The sequence below is a fragment of the Budorcas taxicolor genome, chromosome 15 (assembly GCF_023091745.1).
Source record: "Budorcas taxicolor isolate Tak-1 chromosome 15, Takin1.1, whole genome shotgun sequence".
NCBI classification, from domain to species: Eukaryota; Metazoa; Chordata; class Mammalia; order Artiodactyla; family Bovidae; genus Budorcas; species Budorcas taxicolor.
The window spans coordinates 7,380,188-7,401,129 of NC_068924.1; the positions used below are offsets into that span (position 1 = coordinate 7,380,188).

At 39.8% G+C, this 20,942-nt stretch overlaps 1 protein-coding gene across 1 annotated transcript in view; it reads left to right on the plus strand.

The window, feature by feature from the left end:
• PGR (progesterone receptor) overlaps window positions 1-20,942 on the plus strand; it is a 113,443-nt gene that overhangs the window by 36,593 nt on the left and 55,908 nt on the right. The window lies entirely within an intron of this gene.

Consider the following 20,942-nt stretch of genomic DNA (forward strand, 5'->3'; position numbering starts at 1 on the left):
TAATTTACATCAAGGAGGGTAAAACTTCACTAGCTAAATTTCAGGCGGGGTAGGGGGGACTTTACGTAATTGATAGGTGGAATTGGAAACTGAATATTATGACTAAATAATCTGTCCTGCAAACAGCCCTTTCTCTCTTCCCCCTCCTTCTCAACCTTCCAACACTCTCCCATCCTCACCTTCATCTGTGCTTCCTAACTTTCTGAAAAACACTTCCAGAAAATGCTACCACCACATGTACCCCCGTGGCCTCTAATTCATAATTGACTTTTCCTCCTGTTACTGGGGATCTGTGGTCCTCCACAAGATAGCCTATGGCCCTTGTGCACTAGGTCCCATCTTCTATTGACTCATGGGCAGGCTCCAGAAATTTTTCCCCTCCACGAATTATTATTTTTCTCTGTGATCCTTATTATCAGCATGTAAACATGCTATTATTTCTCCCATCTCAAAAATAAAAGCAAGATATTTCTGTTGATTTTCTAATCCTTCAGGTAAGAACCATTTCTCTACTAATTTTGCAGCCAACTCCTCCAATAAATTTTTTTCTACCTTTGTTTCTTAAGCCTAATCCCATCAGTCTTTGTCTCTTTCACTCACTTCACCGGAACTTCTCTTGTCAAAATTGAAAATGAAAGTGAAACTGTTAGTCGCTCAGTCATATCCGACTCTTTTGCAACCCCGTGGACTGTAGCCTGCCAGACTCCTCTGTCTGTGGAATTCTTCAGACAAGAGTACTGGAGTAGGTTGCCATTCCCTTCTCCAGGGGATCTTCCTGACCCAGGGATCAAACACGGGTCTCTGGCATTGCAGGCAGATTCTTTACCATTTGAGCTACCCGGGAAGCCCTTGTCAAAATTACCACATTGCAAAATCTGGCCAGCAATTCTTATTCCCATCTTGCTTGATCTGTTGGTGGCATTTGACAGTTGATCACCCCACCTTCCTGGAAATGCTTTCTTCACTTGGCTTTCAGGACAAGACACTCTGGATTTTCCTCACTAGCTCCTGTTAGTCTCCACTTCCCCTTTACCTTTTAAAATTGGAGAGCCCAGTGCTCTGTATTTGGACCCCTTCCTTTCTGTTTTTAAACTTGGCTCAGACAGTAAAGAATCTGCCTGCAATACAGAAGACCCAGGTTTGATCCCTGGGTCGGGAAGATCCTCTGGGAAAGGGCATGGCAACCCACTCCAGTATTCTTGCCTGGAGAATCCCATGGACAGAGGAGTCTGGCTGGCTACAGTTCATGGGGCCTCAAAGAGTCAAAGGCCTCAAAGAGTCCTCAGACACAACTGAGTGAGTTTCACTTTCCTTTCTGTTTTTAAACTAATTCCTTAGAGCTGTCTGGGCTCATGACTTTAGATAAATCATCCATATCCTGATAACATTTCCTTCTCCAATGCATGAAAGTGAAAAGTGAAAGTGAAGTCGCTCAGTCATGTCTGACTCTTTGCAACCCCATGGACTGCAGCCTGCCAGGCTCCTCCGTCCATGGGATTTTCCAGGCAAGAGTACTGGAGTGGGGTGCCATTGCCTTCTCCAACTTATTATGCTAGAGGGTTCTATAAGTATCCTTACACTTGTGGCAGTGTAGCTGTGTTAGTTACTCAGTCATGTCCGACTCTTCGCAACCCCATGGACTGCAGCCTGCCAGGCTCCTCCGTCCATGGGATTTTCCAGGCAAGAGTACTGGAGTGGGTAGCCTTTCCCTTCTCCAGGGGATCTTCCAGACCCAGGGATCAAACCTGTGTCTCTTGCATTGCAAGTAGATTCTTTACCATTTGAGCCACCAGGGAAGCCATGTAGTCCCTTACCACCTCTAAATGCATATGGGTTTTCTAAATAGATAATTAGAAGTACCAGGTGTTGCTAGTTGAATGCTGCATAAAATTTAGTGTTTTGAAACTTAAAAGATAAGTGGATAGTTAGGAGAGACTTCAGAACAGATCCAGAGGCATCATTTTGTTTATAAAGAGAGCATAGAACTAGCCTCGAGAAGAATGAATGAAAGCTGATCCACTGTCAGAAAGAATTTTAATTTAAAAGAGATGAAGAGAAGAAAGAAGAAGCAATTTTGAATAGTAGCATCGAGGCCTTTAAAAAATGAAACATTGGAATGTCACTGGTTAGATTTTATAAACTACTTAGTTCCTTTTTTGGATTATATCCAGAATCTGATCTCTTATCACCATCTCCACTGACCACTTGGTTTCAAGTCACAATTATTCTCCTTTGGATTTATCGAAACAGCCCCTTAACTGGTCTCATTTCTTTCCTTGTCCTCCTAGATTTTATACTCAACCTAGAAGCCAAAGTGATACTGTTAAAATTTAAGCTACATCATGTCAGTCCTCTAATCAAAACTCTGCAGTGGCGCTATTTTCTTTCAGAGAAAAATCAAATTTCTTACAGTGGTCCCCAAGGCTCTTCAGGATCTGAGCCCCTTTACACTCTGGCCTTCCTCTCTGCCATGATTCTCACTTGACTAGGGCAGCTCTCACATTACTAGTTTGCTCATACAATCCAAGTCAGCTCCCAGGGTGTTGGCCACTGGCTCTTTCTGTTTTAATTTCACTTCTTGACTCACTGTACTCATCCAACTCATTCTAACTTGCAGCTTCAATGAATGTCCTGAACAAACTTTGGTGACTTCCAACCTCTCATTTAACAGTCACATTCCTCCACTAGAGTGTTTCTAGTTGTTTAACACCTCTATCAATAATATGTCGATTTAATTTTAGGAAAAAGCATACATGAATTGACTTGCTAAAAGAAACAGAAGAAAAATTGGGGTAATAATCTGCTTTGAGTTCAGTTCAGTTCAGTCCCTCAGTCCCTCAGTCCAACACTTTATGACCCAATGGACTGCAGCATGCTTTCCTGGTGTCTCAGCTGATAAAGAATCTGCCTGCCATGCAGGAGACCTGGGTTCAATCCCTGGGTTAGGAAGATCCCCTGGAGAAGGGAAAGGCTAACCACTCCAGTATTCTGGCCTGGAGAATTCCATGGACTGTATAGTCCATGGGGTCACAGAGAGTCGGGCATGACTGAGTGACTTTCACTTTCACTTTGGACTGCAGGACACCAGGCTTTCCTGTCCATCACCAATTTCCAGAGCTTGCTCAAACTTAGGTCCATTGAGTCAGTGATGCCATCCAACCATCTCATCCTCTGTTACCGCCCCCACCTTCTCCTCCTGCTTTCAGTCTTTCCCAGCATCAGGGTCTTTTCCAGTGAGTCAGTTCTTTGCATCAGGTGGCCAAAGTATTATAGCTTCAGCTTCATCATCAGTCCTTCCAATGAATATTCAGGATTGATTTCTTTTAAGATGGACTGGATGAATCTCCTTGCAGACCAAGGGACTCTTAAGAGTCGTATTCAACACCACAGTTCAAAAGGATCAGTTCTTCAATGCTGAGCTTTTTTTATAGTCCAACTCTTACATCCATACATGACTACTGGAAAAAAATCATAGCTTTGACTAGATAGACCTTTGTCAGCAAAGAGATGTCTCTTTAAAAGAGCATTAAAAGCATATTAAAAGATGCTTTTTAATATACTGTCTAGGTTGGTCATAGGTTTTCTTCCAAGGAGCAAGCATCTATTAATTTCATGGCTACAGCCACCATCTGCAGTGATTTTGGAGCCCAAGAAAATAAAGTCTGTCACTCTTTCCGTTGTTTCCTCATCTATTTGCCATGAAGTGATGCGACCAAATGCCGTGATCTTAGTTTTCTGAATGTTGAGTTTTAAGCCAGCTTTGTCACTCTCCTCTTTCAATTTCATCAAGAGGCTCTTTAGTTCTTCTTCACTTTCTGCCATAAGGGTGGTGTCATCTGCATATCTGAGGTTATTGATATTTCTCCCTGCAGTCTTGATTCCAGCTTGTGCTTCATCCTACTCAGCATTTCACATAATGTACTCTGCATAGAAGGTAAATAAGCAGGGTGACAGTATACAGCCTTGATGTGCTCCTTTCCCAGTTCAAACCAGACCATTGTTCCATGTCCAGTTCTAACTGTTTCTTCTTAACCTGCATACAGATTTCTCAGGAGGCAGGTCAGGTGATCTAGTATTCCCATCCCTTTCAAAATTTTCCACAGTTTGTTGTAATCCACACAGTCAAAGGTTTTGGCATGGTCAATAAAGCAGAAGTAGATGTTTTTCTGGAACTCTCTTGCTTTTCTAATGATCCAGTAGATTTTGGCAATTTGATCTCTGCTTCCTCTGTATTTTCTGAATCTGGCTTGAACATCTGAAAGTCCTCTGTTCTGGGTCATTAAGATCATTTTTGTATAGTTCTGTGTATTCTTGCCCTCTCTGCTTAATACTTTCTGCTTCTGTTAGGTCCATACCATTTCTGTCCTTTATTGTGCCCATCTTTGCATGAAATGTTCCTTGTTATCTAACTTTCTTGAAGAGATCTCCAATATTTTGTATTCAATTGTTTTCCTTTATTTCTTTGCATTGGTTACTGAGGAAGGCTGTCTTATCACTCCTTTTTTTTTTTTACTTTGGAACTCTGCATTGAGATGGGTATACCTTTCCTTATGTCCTTTTCCTTTTGCTTCTCTTCTTTTCCTAACTATTTGTAAGGCCTCCTCAGACAACCTTTTGCCCTTTTGCATTTATTTTCCTTGGGGATGGTCTTGATCACTTCCTTCTGTACAATGTCATGAACCTTCATCCATAGTTCTTTCGGCACTCTGTCTAGCAGATCTAATCCCTTGAATCTATTTGTCACTTCCACTGTATAATCACAAGGGATTTGATTTAGGTCATACCTTAATGGTCCAGTGGTTTTCCCTACTTTCTTAATTTAAGTCTGAATTTTTCAAAAAGGAATAGTCCTCAGGTCAACAAAAGAGTCCAAAATGTAATGCAAGAAAGAAAGTGACATCGCTTAGTCATGTCAGACTCTTTGCAACCCCATGGACTGTAGCCTGTCAGGCTCCTCCGTCCATGGGATTTTCCAGGCAAGGATACTGGTGTGGGTTGCCATTCCCTTCTCCAGGGGATTTTCCTGGCACAGGGATCAAACCTGCACTGCAGGTAGACTCTTTACTCTCTGAGCTACCAGGGAAGCCCTTAAAATGGAGTACTTGGGTGCAATCTCAATCCCGTCTCTTATGTTGTTGGAAGAGGGTGTTTGCTATGACCAGTGTGTTCTCTTGGCAAAATTCTGTTAGCCTTTGCCCTATTTCATTTTGAACTTCAAGGCCAAACTTATCTCTTACTCCAGGTATCTCTTGACTTTCTACTTTCCCCTATGATGAAAAGTCCATCTTTTTTTGGTGTTTGTTCCAGAAGGTCTTGTAAGTCATCATAAAACCATTCAACTTCAGCTTCTTCAAATGAGTGGTTGGGGCATAGACATGGATTACCGTGATTTTGAGTGGTTTGCCTTGGAAATGAACAGAGATCATTTTGTCATTTTTTTTGAGATTGCAAAATGCAATACTTGGGTGCAATCTGTATACAGTCAGGAAAAACAAGACCTGGAGCTGACTGTGGCTCAGATCATGAGCTCCTTATTGCAAAATTCAGGCTCAAATTGAAGAAAGTAGGGAAAAGCACTAGAGCATTCAGTTGTGACTTAAATCCCTTGTGATTATACCATGAAAGAGCAAATGGATATAAGGGATTAGATCTTATAGAGTATCTGAAGAACTGTGGGTGGAGATTCATAACATTCTACAGGAGGTGGTGACCAAAACCATCCCAAAGAAGAATAAATGCGAGAAGGCAGATTGGTTGTCTTAGGAGGCTTTACAAATAGCTGAGGAAAGAAGAAAAGCAAAAGCAATTGAGAAAGAGAAAGATATACTCAGCTGAATGTAGAGTTCCAGAGAACAACAAGGAGAGATAAGACGGCCTTCTTCAATGAAAGCAATAGAGGAAAACAATAGAATGGGAAAGATCTCTTTCAATGGAATAGATCTCTTCAAGAAAATTGGAGGTTTCAAAGGAACATTTCATGCAAGGATTGGCACCATAAAGGACAGAAACGGTAAGGACTTAACAGAAAAGGTTTTAAGAAAAAGTGGCAAGAATACAGAGAACTATATAGAAAAGGTCTTAATGACCCAATCATGATGATGTGATCACTCACCTAGAGGCAGGCATCCTGGAATCCAATGTCAAGTGGGCCTTAGAAAGCACGACTGTGAACAAAGCTAGTCAAGGTGATGGAATTCCAGCTAAGCTATTTCAAATCCTAAAAGATGGTGCTGTTAAAGTGCTGCACTCAATGTGTCAGCAAATTTAAAAAAACTCAGCAGTGGCCAGAGGACTGGAATAATCAGTTTTCATACCAATCCCAAAGAAATCAGTGCCAAAGAATGTTCAAACTAATATACAGTTGCACTCACTTTCACATGCTAGCAAATTTATACTCAAAGTTCTTTGAGCTAGGATACAACAGTATGTGAACTGAGAATTTTCAGCTGTAGAAGCTGTATTTAGAAAAGGCTGAGGAACCAGAGATCAAATTGCCAACATTTGCTGAATCATAGAGAAAGCAAGGGAATACTGGTAAAGCATCTACCTCTGCTTCATTGACTATGCTAAAGCCTTTGACTGTGCGGGTCACAACAAACTGGAAAATTCTTAAAGACATGGGAATACCAGACCACCTTGCCTGTCTCCTAAGAAACCTGTGTGCAGGTCAAGAAGCAACAGTTAAAACTGTACACAGGCTGGTTCCAGATTGGGAAAGGAGTATGACAAGGCTGTATGTTGTCACCCTGCTTATTTAAGTTCTATACAGAGTACATCATATTATATACCAGGCTAGATGAATCAAAAGCTGGAATCAAGATTTCTGGGGAAAATATCAACAACTTCAGATATGCAGATGATACTGCTCTAATGGTAGAAAGTGAAGAGGAAATAAAGAGCCTCTTGATGAGGGTGAAAGAGGTGACAAGCAATGAAAAACTGGCTTGAAACTCAACATTCAAAAAACTAAGATCATGGCATCCAGTTCCATCACTTCATTGGAAATGGAAGAGTAAAAAGTGAAAGAAATGACAGACTTTATTTTCTTGGGCTCCAAAATCACCGCAAATGGTGACTGCAGCCATGATATTAAAAGATGTTTGCTCCTTGGAAGAAAAGCTATGACAAACCTAGATAACATATTAAAAAGCAGACATCATTTTGTGAGAAAGGTTCATATAGTCAAAGCTGTGTTTTTCCCAGTAGTCATGTACTGATGTGAGAATTGGATCATATAGAAGGCTGAGCACTGAACAATTGTTGCTTTCAAATTGTGGTGCTGGAGAAGCCTTTTTGAGATCTCTTTGGACTGCAAGGAAATCAAACCAGCCAATCCTAAAGGAAATCACCCCTGAATATTCGTTGGAAGGACTGATGCTGAAGCTCCAGTACTTTGTCTATGTGATGTGAAGAGCCAACTCATTGGAAAGACCCTGATGCTGGGAAAGACTGAGGGCCGGAGGAGAAGTGAGTGGCAGAGGATGAGATGGTTCGATAGCATCACTGACTCAGTGGACATGAACTTGAGCAAGCTGAAGGAGATTGTGAAGGATAGGGAAGCCTGGCTTGCTGCAGTCTATGGGGTTGCAAAAAGTTGGACACAACTCACCAGTTGAACAACAACACAACATGTATTTTTGTTTATAAGGATTACATGAAATAAACCAGTTAAGTTCATAATATACTCACCCATGATGTGAGTCTATAAAATTTTATCTCCTTCCTTCTTCCCTCAACACCTTTTTTCTTCACTTTAACCAAAAATCCTGAAATCTTACCTTAAGATACTTTAAAACTTCTGTTATTGTCCAGCTCTTTCTCATACTCTGCCAGAAATTTACTCTTTCCCACTCTCTTCACTCTGGTTTTATACAACCAGCCCAGTTCGGCTAATATGAAAAACTGGTTCAAACTTTTATCTCATTCTATATGTGTCTGCAGAATACTGTGCTTCTAAAAAAATTCAGAAGAATACTGGTAAATGAATATCTGTACTCAACTATTTGAAATTAAGTTGCAGACATAGTACTTTACCTCTCAAGATTTCAAATATGTTCCTAAGAACAATTACAAAGTAATCACAATATTTTTATCACACCCCAAAATTTAACATTGATATAATGATTTTTTCTGGTATATAGCCATTATTCAAATTTTCCCAGTTGTTCCCAAAATGTCCCATATAAAAAATTTTTTTCCACGCAAGGTCCAATCAAGAACTATGTATTTCATTTGGGTAAAAAGTTTCTATAGTTTTTCATCTAAAAGGATCATCCAGCTTTTTTTTCCTGTCTTTAATCACATTGACATTTTTAAGGAGTCCAGGCAAGCTGTTGTAGAAATTCTCAGTCTGGATTTGTCTGATTTTTTTTTTTCTATGTGACTAGATTCAGGTTAAATATTTTAACAAGAATTATATACAAAAAAAAGTAGTTATTAAATACTCTGGTCTCCTGATCTTGTTACATGCTTAAAATTATGGAGAGTCCAAAGAATTTTTGTTTGTGTGGCTTATATCTATCAATATTTGTTATATTAGAATCAAAACTGATAATTTTAAAAACATTTTATTAACTCACTTAAAAAGCAGCAAACCCATGAGATGTTAATTTTCCAATCCAGAAAAATTTAATGGCAACAGTGACATTGTTTTAAATTTTTAAGTCATTTTAATGTCTGCCTTAATTGAATGCAGCTGTGTCTCATAACTTTGTCTGCATTTAATCTGTTGCAATATGTTGTTTTGCTTGAAGCATATGAAGAAAATGCAGCATCACACAGATACGTAAGTGGAAAAAGGAGTTTTTTAATAGTCTTTTCATCCTTCACAGGTGGTGGTCATTTCTTTGGAGATTGCGAAAGGGTGATATTCTACTTCTGCTATTCCTTCTGATTTTATCAGCATAAATATTTTAAAAATATTTTTTAGAGTTCATTCTCTCTTCCAAAAGGCAATTTAGACCTATTTGTTGCTCAGTTATTTCCTCTTAATTAATCAATTTTCAAAGTAATAAGTTTATACCCTGGCAACCTCCAGTAGTTTACATTAAGTTCATTTTGTGTTCATGGCTTTTTATCTAGTCACTGTGCTTTAATGGGGTTTCCCCAGTGACTCAGCATTAAAGCATCTGCCTGCAAGGTAAGAGACGGGAGTTCAATCCCTGGGTTGGGAAGATCTCCTGTAGGAGGCATGGCAACCCACTCCAGTATTCTTACCTGGAGAATCCCATGGACAGAGGAGCCTGGTGGGCTACAGTCCATGGGGTGGCAAAGAGTGGTCACAAATGAGGCGACTTAGCAGGCAGGCTAGTGTTTTAAGCACTTCAACTAAATTATTTTTGATGTAGAAATTGTCTTATCTTTGGTCAGGATGACTTGAACACACTTCATTAACTCTCAGTAACATGAAACTTGGTCACAATAGACCATCCCAGGCCCGACTGATACATTTTGCATCCCAGTGCTGCATCAGCCATTTCTCCACAGAGCCCTGATTGCTTTCAGATGAAAATGATATTAGACTTGGCAATCAGTCTGCATCCTAGCGTTTATTGCTGCTGTTGTTATCTTTGCTTCTGGGCATTTTCAGTGGACAGACCTAGAGAATACATCCCTCTGAAAAAATGGGGCGATCATGAGTTAGCACCAAGGTTTCCTCAAGTGTGGCACTATTTCCATTTTGGGCCAGTTAATTCTTTATTGTGGGGAATGTCCTGTGCATTGTAGGATCTTCAGCCACACCCCAGTTTCTCCTCAGCACCTAACCCGTTATTTGTGTAAAACAGCAGTGTCCCCAGGCACTGTGTAATGTCCCAGAGTGGAGGTGGGGAAAAGAGGCAAAATTGCCTCTAGTTGAGAATCACTAGTTTACACTTATTTTTCTAGCAAGGTTTAAATAAATAACTCCCTAGTTGTTTTATACTCACACCCATGCACACTATTTTTTTCTTCAAAATGCCACTATCAGCATGAATTTATTCTTCCATAGTTTGCATGAAATCTTAGTCCAATCCTACAGTTTTTAATCAGAAGAACAATGTTATTTCAGAACCAAAATGTACTGGCCAGCAATACAGTAAAAACTGCACACTCTCATCTAAGTTAGGGTCTCTCCTCTGCCCCTGCTCAGCACTGCTTGGGGCCTGAAGCCTGCAGGGAAGAAAGAACGAGGTCACCTCCTTCTTACCCTGCTCATTCTCCGAAGAACCATTAGAGCTACTTTTGACCTTTTCAGGGCTAAGGTATGGGAAGAGGGGTTGGAGGGAGAGGAACAGATGTACATGGCATGTACACATGTGACTATCCCTAGAGTTCTCTGTGTTTGCTGGAAGATCATAGTTGACTGTTTCTCTGGCAGGATACTTTGGTGGGACTCTGGGGGATATGCTGCTGGGAAGCCCCAGTTGTGTCCTGTAATGCAGGTGATGTTTCTGTTCTTTTCTGGACTCCTCAGCTCTGGATTTCTGGTGATCAGCCCTACACAGACTCCCTCTGTTGGATCACACTGCCTTCCACGCTGTCCTCATAGGTGGACATTTTTACAAAGAAAGAGGAAGGTTTTTATTGACATAAATATCTTCAGAAAAAGTGCTTTAGTTAAAGATGTAGGTGTTAATGAATTGTTGTCAGTCACTCAGTCAGGTCCGACTCTTTGCGACCCCATGGACAGCAAACCACAGAAACTTTGTTACCATCACCCTCAAAAAATATTTTAAATCATTCGCTTTCTAAAAATCCCCTTGCATCCCGTCCAATCACTCCTTAAAAGTAGCTATCATCCCAACTTCTAACATCATAGATGGTTTTAACTCTTTTGTAAATTTTTATACCTGAGATTATACAGTGTTTTCCTGTGTCTGCTTCTTTCCCATAACATTATACTTACGGAGTCCATTCACATTTTTACATGGGCTAGACATTCATTCTCATTACGGTATGATGCATTAAATGAATAAAGTACAGTTTGTTTATAAATTATGCTATAGATGATCATTTCAATTGCTTTCAATTTGGGTCTATTTATGAACAGTTTCTATAAAAATTCTTACACAGATTTTTTGTGTATATGTATACCTATCCTTTTGAACTGTGGTGTTGGAGAAGACTCTTGAGAGTCCCTTGGAGTGCAAGGAGATCCAACCAGTCCATTCTGAAGGAGATCAGCCCTGGGATTTCTTTGGAAGGAATGATGCTAAAGCTGAAACTCCAGTACTTTGGCCACCTCATGCGAAGAGTTGACTCATTGGAAAAGACTCTGATGCTGGGAGGGATTGGGGGCAGGAGGAGAAGGGAACGACCGAGGATGAGATGGCTGGATGGCATCACTGACTCAATGGACGTGAGTCTGAGTGAACTCTGGGAGTTGGTGATGGACAGGGAGGCCTGGCGTGCTGTGATTCATGGGGTCGCAAAGAGTTGGACATGACTGAGCGACTGAACTGAGCTGAACTGATCCTTACAATATAGGTTTTTTCATTTACCTCTCCCAGGACCCTGGGAATTTCACTGGTCCTAGAGTATTTGTTCTGTGGTGCAGGTTTATATAACATGGTAGTGAAAATCACCTCTGAAAAAGGCCAAAATTTTTGTTTATTTGTTTTATTTTTAGTCATGAATAATTCCTCTCCCAAGTCAAAGTTTTGGACACATTTCTGGCTTAAAAGGTATATTCTTGGTATTGTATTCTTGGTATTATTTTCATGAATAAGGCAGCCTTTTGAGCATCTCCATCTTACAGAGACTTCAGTTCCTGTCCCTGTCTTCCAGATGGCCTAATGTCACGTACTGCAAACCTTCATGAGCTTAAACTGCTAGCTTTCAGCTCCTGAGTCCCTTGTCTGTATCTGCAACTATTTTTGGACTACTGCAAAGTTCACTTGGATTTATCCCTCTGGCTTTCATATCTTTCTTTTTTTCTGACTTATGAGATTTTCTCTTTTGTTTCTCTGTTTCTTTTTTCCATCTCTTCCTCTCTTTCTCCTTCCTTCTCTCCTCCTTCCTTCCTTGACTATAATTTATCAACATGCTTCTGTCATAATTTACCCAACATTTGTGTGTTTATGGTGGAAAGAGTGTCCTCATAAGCACCAGCTCATGTTACCTCAAGCCTAAATTTTTGTAGGTTATATTGTACATTTTTTCCCTTTGGTCCTTTATCTGTTGAACATATACTCATTTCTCTTATCATTTTGCTACATATTTCCCCCTTCTTATCATAAAAAGACGTGAAAAATTGTGACTTGACTTAAACCAAAGTGAAATGTGCTCACTTGTGCTCTGAGAGGCAACACAAATGATACAGATTTCTTATTTTAAAGGTAAATCTCTTTCTAGCTTATAATAAAGAGATTCAATTAAAATGGAATTTTAAGCCTGTATTAAGAGAAATTTTAAAAGAAAAGGACTTTTATTTTTCAGGTATCAAATTTTTGTATGCCATTAGGCAAGTAAAATGGTCATATTTTAATAGTACTTTTATATTCACAGAATGTGATTTCTTAATAGTAGTACTTGGAGTTATATTAAAATGGTAAATATAGAGACCAATTAGAAATAATATATAAATATAATCATTCAATAGTCCCTTTTTTGTATGTCATTAAACATAAATTTTTCTAAAATAATAAAAATTCTCTGGTTTTCCAAAGATATCTGTTAAAAATAAGCTTGGTGAAGGTGCTGCATGTGCCTCGTAGTTTACTAAGTATAAAAAGGCAAGGAATTTACTGAAATAAAAGGCATTCTGTAATAGTAAATATTGAAAGGTGGTAAGTAAAAATATGGAGCAAGTGATTTTTATATGACATTAAGTGAAACATTATTATAAACCTTTTATTGTTGAGTATATTTATGACTATTATTGTTGAGTATATATATGACAGTAAAACAGTGCATGTAATTAGATATGCATGTTTCCAGCAATATTTATCAAACTCTTATTAGACACAGGACTCTAAAGACCTAGTTTCTACTCTCACAAAATGTAGGGAGAAATAGGCACATATCATTTACAGGAGGAATGCCTTGAATATGCAATTGCACAAAGAAGAAATGGCCAGATCTTTCTATCATCAGTCAGGTAAGACCAGACTTGAAAGATGAGTAAGATTTTGCCAAGCAGATAAATTTCAAAAGGGAGGAGAGTCATAGAGACATGTTTCCTAAACTAATATTTCACAAATTTAGGAAAAGACAATGATGTCAGTACAACTGGAGCATAAAGAAAATAAAAGAGAGAATGAAATTTAGAAGAAATCTTGGTAGTTAGCACTCGTCTTTTGCTTTTCCCACCATAAAGCAGGTAAGAGATTTTCCAAGGAGAAAGAAAGCAAGGTTCTCTATTGTAGACTTCAGGTAATAGCTCCTCAGGTTTCAAGAGGGGTCAATGATGCATATGTGAAAGTGGAGATGGAGATGGTATCTCCTACTACTTGGGTAAACTCTCCTATTGTTGATCACATGTCACTTATCTTGTTTGTGGTGGCATATGAGAGGGGGACGACAGAGGACTAGATGGCTGGATGGCATCACTGACTCAATGGACATGAGTCTGAGTGAACTCTGGGCGTTGGTGATGGACAGGGAGGCCTGGTGTGCTGTGATTCTTGGGGACGCAAAGAGTCAGATACAACTGAGGAACTGAACTGTACTGAACTGATAGCTTATAAATTGATGAAAGTGGGGAAAACCACTAGACCATTCAGGTATGACCTCAATCAAATTCCTTATGATTATACAGTGGAAGTGAGAAATAGATTTAAGGAACTAGATCTGATAGATAGAGTGCCTGATGAACTATGGATGGAGGTTCATGACATTGTACAGGAGACAGGGAGCAAGACCATCCCCATGGAAAAGAAACGCAAAAGCAAAATAGCTGTCTGAGGAGGCCTTACAAATAGCTGCCAAAAGAAGAGAAGCGAAAAGCAAAGGCTAAAAGGAAAGATAGACCCATTTGAATGCAGAGTTCCAAAGGATAGCAAGGAAAGATAAGAAAGCCTTCCTCAGCAATCAATGAAAAGAAATAGAGGAAAACAATAGAATGGGAAAGGCTAGAGATCTCTTCAGGAAAATTAGAGATACCATCTTTACATTTCATGCAAAGATGGGCACAAGAAAGGACAGAAATGGTATGGACCTAACAGAAGAAGAAGATATTAAGAAGAGGTGGCAAGAATACACAGAAGAACTGTACAATAAAGACCTTTATGACCCAGATAATCACAATGGTGTGATCACTCACCTAGAGCCAGACATCCTGGAATGTGAAGTCAAGTGGGTCTTAGGAAGCATCACTATGAACAAAACTAGTGGAGGTGATGGAATTCCAGTAGAGCTATTTCAAATCCTGAAAGATGATGCTGTGAAAGTGCTGCACTCAATATGCCAGCAAATTTGGAAAACTCAGCAGTGGCCACAGGACTGGAAAAGGTCAGTTTTCATTCTAATCCCAAAGAGAGGCAATGCCAAAGAATGCTCAAACTACTGCACAATTGCACTCATCTCCCACACTAGTAAAGTAATACTCAAATTCTCCAAGCCAGGATTCAACAATACATGAACCATGAACTGCCATATGTTCAAGCTGGTTTTAGAAAAGGCATAGGAACTAGAGATTAAATTGTCAGCCTCCACTGTATCATAGAAAAAGCAAGAGAGTTCCAGAAAAAATATCTATTTCTGCTTTATTGACTATGCCAAAGGCTTTGACTATGTGGATCACAATAAACTGGAAAATTCTTCAAGAGATGGGAATATCAGACCACCTGACCTGCCTCTTGAGAAACCTGTATGCAGGTCAAGAAGCAACAGTTAGAACTGGACATGGAACAACAGACTGATTCCAAGTAGGAAAAGGAGTATGTCAAGGCTGTATATTGTCACCCTGCTTATTTAACTTATATGCAGAGTATAGCACAAGAAACACAAGTCCGGATGAAGCACAAGCTGGAATCAAGATTGCTGGGAGAAATATCAATAACCTCAGATATGCAGATGACAACACCCTTATGGCAGAAAACAAAGAAGAACTAAAGAGCCTCTTGATGAACGTGAAAGAGGAGAGTGAAAAAGCCAACTTAAAGCTCAATATTCAGAAAATTAAGATCATGGCATCTGGTCTTTTCATGGCAAATAGATGGGGAAACAGTGGAAACAGTGACAGACTTTATTTTTGGGGGCTCCAAAATCACTGCAGATGATGGCTGTAGCCATGAAATTCAAAGACACTTACTCCTTGGAAGAAAAGTTATGACCAACCTAGATAGCATATTAAAAAGCAGAGACCTTACTTTGCCAACAAAGGTCCATCTAGTCAAGGCTATGGTTTTTCCAGTGGTCATGTATAGATGTGAGAGTTGGACTGTGAAGAAAGCTGAGCACCAAAGAGTTGATGCTTTTGAACTGTGGTGTTGGAGAAGACTCTTGAGAGTCCCTTGGACAGCAAGGAGATCCAACCAGTCCATTTTAAAGGCAATCAGCCCTGAATGTTCATTGGAAGGACTGATGTTGAAGCTCAAACTCCAATACCTGGCCACCTGATGTGAAGAGCTGACTCATTAAAAGACCCTGATGCTGGAAAAGATTGAAGGCAGGAGGAGAATGGGACGACAGAGGATGAATTGGTTGGATGGCATCACCAACTCAATGGACATGAGCTTGAGCAAGCTCCAGGTGTCAATAATGGACAAGGAGGCCTGGCGTGCTGCAGTCCATGGGTTCTCAAATAGTCGGACATAACTGAGTGACTGAACTGAATTGATAGCTTATAAATACTCCTGAATGTCTTGTAATTCCTGGTTATGAAAGAGTGGGTAGACAGAAGGGAGTTAGAAGGTAGAATGCAGGGTGATTTAATAAAGAGACTTTTTATAGACTTGTTATATAATAACAATGTGTATAAATTAGCAGTATGCAATTTGAACCATCAGTCTATGATTTATGAGAAATCAGCAGCTGGATCTGGACATGAATGTGCTTTTGAATCGAGGATATAAATTTGTCTGAAGAAAAGTGGTGGCAGCAGACATCATGCTGAATTTGCTACCATCACAATTTAATCTTTTGCAGACTTCCCAGATAATGTTGTAACAGAGCTAGTGCTTTTAGGTGTGAATTTTCCTCATCTACATATACAGCCCGGTATTGATGGATTAATACATATAATGGAGTTGTCCTTTCTGCATTCTTGCCTTTTTTTGGTGGCTCTGAGTCCTGGGCAAGGGTTGTGATACAGAGTCAGGTCTGGGCCCCATGGCAAATTATCATAGTCACCTCTAGTTGGAATTGACTGGCTGCAACATTTCTTAGGTCAAAAGATCTCTTAGAGAAGATTAACCTCTAATTATATATGTCCTGTATTTAACTTGCATGATGCTATATCTGCTTTGCAGTTTTGACAGCCCAGTATTAGTGTTGAAGATGACCATAGCTTAGAATGCACTGAGCTTCCAGATATCTTTAAGCCATTCCATTCTTTATGGAAATCTGTAATGATATGAGGCATGCCAATTCCTCACAGTAGTGACTTCATGCCAGTAGTCTTAATTACCAGAGATTCTCCTTCCCATCAAACATCAAATTTTAAAATGCTCAGCTGCTTTTCCCCCAAGAGTTATAAGAATTGCATTCCATTTGGTAACCATAATTTATATATTTTACTTAAATATATCTTTCAATGTGTTTAGTACTTTCTGTCCTTCACACCAGACCTCCTCCCTCATGCATCCTCTGTTGTAACTTACCTGCTGTTAGTTAAATTAGGCATTTTGGAATCCCTTTTGGAAGAGTGGTGTATCGGGGCCTTATTTCCTGATTTTATGCATATTTGAGAGTGTCTTTCTGTTGACTTTAAAAGTGAATAAATTGGCCAGTTTTACATTTCTTTGGTCACCTCTAAAACAGATCTGTCTGTATTTGGGATTTAGGGATGTGTCAGTAAATCATAGCTGTAGTAGACATTCCCTAAGTACTTGCTATATGATAAACTATTCCAAGCTCTTATGTGAGCTTGTTTGGTTCTTAAATGTGACCCAAAATACTAACAGTGTTCTCCTTTTACATGCCATAGGTCACCAGCTAGCAGGTGGTGAGGCTGAAATGTGAACTGATGCAGTATTGCTCCAAAGTTCATACCCTTAATTTCCTATACAGCCTTTTGGATGAATTAAGCTAAAATTTCTGCCTGTGTGACATTAAACATGTTACTTAACTTCCCTGTGCCTCAGTTAACTCTATAAAATGGGATCGATAATACCTCCAAGATCGCTATGATGGTTAAATGAGCTAATACATGCAATAGCTTGTAACAGTGGTCAGCACATAGTAAGTACTTAGTTATTGTTGCTGTTATTATCACCTTAGAGACTGTAATCTTCAGATATGAGCTATGAACAAGCAATCTGATTTCAGTAAATGCTCTTCTGCACTACAGTATCAATAATTAAGATGCATTTCAGTTAAGTGGGGAAAAGGGATTGCTCAAAAAAGCAGTATTGGGACATAATAAACACTCAATCAATACTTGTTGAATTAATGAGAATTTTCTAAAAGTGTGTGTATATTCACTTAACAAATAGATACCTTCTAGATCGGTATAGATAGGTTGGAAGGAAACTCGAAAATGAAAGTAGTAGCATGGTAATGAGATTGTAGATAATTTCCTTTTTTCCAATTTCCTCAATCTGTTAAAAAAAATTCTCGAATGACACAGTTTATGAAACAATTTGACCAGATAACTACTGAATTCTAGGAGGTAGTTGGAAGGTCAGAGCTTAGGATGAGATTTTGGAGCCATGCACAGATGATGAGATTATCCACATGGTGTTTACAGTGGAATACAACATATAAAGTGGGGAAGGAAATGGCAACCCACTCCAGTATTCTTGCCTGGAGAATTCCGTGAACAGGGGAGCCAAGTGGGCTACAGTCCATGGGATCGCAGAGTCGGCCACGACTGAGCACACAGCATACAACATGTAAGACAAAGGCAAAAGTATGGACTGCTGCTGCTGCTATTAAGTTGCTTCAGTCGTGTCCGACTGTGTGCAACCCCATAGATGGCAGCCCACCAGGCTCCCCCATCCCTGGGATTCTCTAAGCAAGAATACTGGAGTGGGTTGCCATTTCCTTCTCCAATGCACGAAAGTGAAAACTGAAAGTGAAGTCGCTCAGTCGTGTCCGACTCTTCACGACCCCATGGACTGTAGCCTATCAGGCTCCTCCATCCATGGGATTTTTTAGGCAAGAGTACTGGAGTGGGGTGCCATTGCCTTCTCCAAAAGTATGGACAGTGGGAACTTAAAAGGAACTGTTGGAAAGAAAATGAAAATTCAGAAGAGATGTGCTTCAAATAAAAAAAGCAGGGTCAGGGGGGCTGGTGGAGAGAGAATTACCCATGGCAGATTGTACAGAAAGTCAAGAAAGAGTCACTGCATTTAAGAATGAAGACATCGTTGATGTCTTTATAAGCAGAGTGGACATATAAGCCCAGTTCCAATAAGCTGAGGAGTAAAGGTTGAGATGGTTGGATGGCATCACTGACTCGATGGACATGAAATTGAGCAAACTCCGGGAGTTGGTGATGGACAGGGAGGCCTGGTGTGCTGCAGTCCATGGGGTCGCCAAGAGTCAGACACGACTGAGCGACTGAACTGAACTGAACTGAAGAGTAAAGGAAACTGATTAAAGGCTGCAAGTGCAGATGACTTTTTCACCAACTTAAGAGGATAAAGAAAGGGATGAAGTCAAGGAGAATTAAGAGTGAGACACACAGTTCCTTTTTTTTTTTTTTTTTTTTCTTGATTCTGGAATTTTTGAAATGGAAAAGCTTGAGGAGGAAGGAAGACATCCTTGAAAGGGGAGCAACTGAAGATTTTAGGAGGAACTGATGGGGAAGGTTTGAAAGCAGGTAGAAAGGAATGGTTTTAGCAACATGCAGTGAGCACCCTCTAATGGGGACTTCTCTGAGACACTGAAGAAGGAGGTGCTATTGTAAATCATTTAAAAACAGAAGATAGCTTAGAAGCATTCCAGCTGCAGATGGTTCAGGCTTTTTTCCTGGATGTTTTTAACAGAGGAGTATAGAGAAGAACAGCCTGCCCTTAAACAACAGTTACATCTCTGAGCACCATTTAAGTGTGTTCTCTAGAGAGGATGGAAAAATCTTGCTTTCTGTTCTCTCATGAGAAATCAGTGCAGAGTCAAGATAAGTTATCATAGATAAATAGATAAACTTACATGCACTTTTGGGCTTCTCTGGTGGCTCAAACAGTAAAGAATCAGCCTGCGATGTGGGAGACCTAGATTCAGTCTCTGGGTCAGGAAGATCCTCTCGGGGAGGATATGGCAACCCCCTCCAGTATTCTTGCCTGGATAATCCTCATGGACAGAGGAGCCTGGCGGGCTATATTCCATGGGGTCGCAAAGAGTTGAACGCAACTGAGCGACTAAGCACAGCACAGCACAGACACTTTTACTCTCACAGTCATTCACAGCCTGGAAAAAAAAAATATATATATATATATATATGTAAATTAAATCAGAGTCCACTTAGAAAGGAGCATGCAGTGCATTCCACTCGTCTAGTGGGCATAGTTCTGGAGCTTCATAACTGCTCTTTGGAGAGGGGCAAGAGAATGAGCACTAGTGTGTGAGTGATGGTGGTGGTTTAGTCACTAAGTGATGTCTGGCTTTTGCAACCCCATGCACTGTAACCCACCAGCCTCCTCTGTCCATGCAATTCTCTAGGCCAGAATACTGGAGTGGGTAGCCATTCCCTTCTCCAGGGGATCTTCCTGACCCAGGGATCGAACCCGGGTCTCCTGCATTGCAGGGGGATTCTTTATCATCTGAGCCACCAGGGAAGTCCAGTATGTGAGAATGCATGAATAGAAGTTTGTGGAGGAATCCATTTGGAGCAAAGACTATCTGATTTTCTAAAATGTCCCAGGTCAAGAATCATTTTGTTATTAGCTTTCTCGTAAGATGTGGCCTTTGTGCCATTTGTCGTTGTAGCATAGCCTTTTCTTGCTCAGTTAAACACACATTTAAGGGACCTCTGTGTTCCTTTACTACAAACTTTGGTTAAAAGAATGGATGTGATTTTAATGTCAACTATGGGGTCTCAAAGAGTCGGACACGACGGAGCGACTGAACTGAACTGGACTGAATACAAAATACTGGGCTTCTCAGGTGCTTCAGTGGTAAAGAATCTACCTGCCAAGCAGGAGAAGTGGGTTCACTCCCTGGGTCAGGAAGATCCCCTGGAAAAGGGAATGGCAACCCCCTCCAGTATTCTTGCCTGGAGAATCCCATGGGCAGAGGAGCCTGCTGGGCAGCAGTCCTTGGGGTCACAAAAGAGTCAGATATAACTTAGGAAGTAAACAACAGTATAAAATAGTATAGGGAAATTCCATGGTATTTTAAAATTGAAAATTTCAACTTTTAAAATTATTTTTAAGCAATCTGATGATGTTATAAGTCTCACAGTCTATTTCATAGGAATTCAGTGGAAAATAAGAAGTGCCAAAACAGTCAGTTTTCTAGTTAATTAATATTTATATGTCTAAGCTGACAATTTTTTCATTTTTATTTAACTTAAATAAATTAGATTGCTCCATACCTTATTAAATATAACATATTTTGATTTAAATAATCATCATTGTTGAATATTAAACTTTTTTCCCAGACTTTTTGAAGGGTATAAGTAACCACTTATACAAAAACCCATCAAAATGAGCACAGGGCCATGTTTTATCTTTATTTCTTCTGTAATTCTTCTCTCCTGTCCTTCATTGAGTTTTTCTCATTGTTTTAAACTGTTCTCCCCTTATCATTATTTCTCTCCATCCTGTTTTCTAATTTTAGCCAAGATAAACCAGACAGCAAAGCCAATACAATAGTTTTTACATGCTATTCAAGTTCATGAGATTCTTTAAGAGTGA